Source organism: Moschus berezovskii, chromosome 4, assembly GCF_049115385.1.
Source record: "Moschus berezovskii isolate FMDL1 chromosome 4, NW_MosBer_1.0, whole genome shotgun sequence".
NCBI lineage: Eukaryota > Metazoa > Chordata > Mammalia > Artiodactyla > Moschidae > Moschus > Moschus berezovskii.
Genome location: NC_142463.1, coordinates 65,491,116 through 65,493,258, shown reverse-complemented (window position 1 = coordinate 65,493,258; position 2,143 = coordinate 65,491,116).

Sequence of the window (2,143 nt, the reverse complement as noted above, 5' to 3'; positions counted from 1 at the left end):
TCCAGACAACTCATTCTCTGTCGTCCCCTTCTCCTCCTGCCCCCAATCCCTCCCAGCATCAGTCTTTTCCAGTGAGTCAACTCTTCACATGAGGTGGCCAAAGTATTGCAGTTTCAGCTTTAGCATCAGTCCTTCCAATGAACACCCAGGACTAATCTCCTTTAGAATGGATTGCTTGGATCTCCTTGCAGTCCAAGGGACTCTCCAGTCTTCTCCAACACCACAGTTCTTATGGATCCCGAATTTGGAACAGCTGGTCCAAGTGGCTCATCCTAGTGACATAATTTTTCAAAAATACCCCATATTTGCAAGCAAGTAGGTTTTCATACCAGTAGACTGGTTGTATTTCTTAAACTCATTGTTGAGTATTCCAATTCATGATTTTGTGTTCTATATGGTTATTAGTGAATAAAATAACCAAGAAGCCAAAGGTGACCTCTACCACATATTTGAGTTCATCTACATAAAATGTTGGATTCTGCCTGGAATTCAGTGTTGACTTTTAATTTGATCTGGAGCTTGTTGCCAAAATAATTCACCTCTCTTCTTGTTTCCTAATACATGATCATTTTTCTTGACATTTAGTTCATCACCTTCTTTAAGCTCCCTTGGAATGCTGAAATCTTGGGTTTTGTGACTAGGATTGAGTCATATTCTCGTGCGAGTTCTCTATCTTTAGAATGATCATCAGAGAATTTTACTAACTCAGCAAAGTAGTCCACACCAATGAGGCCTTTCCAAGCACCAACAATGTGAGGAGCTTCTGACAGTTATCTCAAAGTACCAAACAATGTTCTCCTGGAACTCTGGGCCTGTAATCAGTCATGGACTTCCCCTGCTATGCCTTTAAGTATTTCTTGTTTTAAATAATTTGGAGGAAATGGGGCAACTTTCAGCAATCTAGAATAGCTGAAAAGGCATCAGCCACTCCACTGCTACAGACCCTACCAACAGAAAGTGATCTTGAGGCTGTCTTTTTAAAAGCCACTTGAAAAAAACATTTTTTTAAATATTCATGAGGAAGGAAAACTTCCAAATTCATTTTCTAAGGCCACCATCACCTTGATATCAAAACCAGACAGAGATCACACACACACACACACACACACATACAATCACACACACAATCTCACACACACACACAATCACACACACTCACAATCACACACACACACACAAAATTACAGGCCAACGTCACTGATGAACATGGATTCAAAAATCCTCAACAAAATTCTAGCAATCTGTATCCAATAATACATTAAAAGATTACATACCATGATCAAGTGGGATTCATCCCAGGGATACAAGGGTTTTTCAATATCTGAAAATCAATCAACCAATGTGATACATCATATCAGGAAATTGAAGCATAAAAACCATGTGGTCATCTCAATAGATGCAAAAAATACTCAGAATAAAGAGAGAAAAAAATATTTTAAAAAAGTCACCGGAATAGATATGCCACAGTCTTCATAGCAGTATTATTTATGATTGCCAAGATACGGAAGCAACTTAAGTGTCCATCAATAGGTGACTGGATAAAGAAGATGTGATATATATATATGTACATATATATATATATCCAGTCATCTGTTTATATATATATATATATATATATAGTGGAATAGTACTTAAATATAAAAAAAGAAAGAAATTTTGCCATTTGCAGCAACATATATAGATTTGGAGGATATTATGCTAAGTGAAATAAGTTAGAGAAAGACAAATACTATACGATATCACTTATATGTGGAATCTAAAAAGTATAACAAACATGAATATAACGTAAAAGCAGCAGATGTAGAGACTCACAGGTGTTGAGATTAAACTAGTGGTTTCCTGTGGGGAGAGTGTAGGGGGAAGGGACAATATAAGCGTAGGGGATTAAGAGGTACAAACTATTAGGTGTAAAATAAGCTACAGGGATATATCATACAATATGGGGAATATAGCAATATTTTACAATAGCTATAAATAGAGTATAATCTTCAAAAATTGTGAATCACTATATTGTACACCTGTGACATATAATATTGTACAGCAACAACAATTCAATAAAAAGGAAAATTAAAAAAATAAAAGCCAAATTCACTAGTATCTGCCAGAACTAAGATCTGCTGCAGAATAAAATAATTTTGTAAGG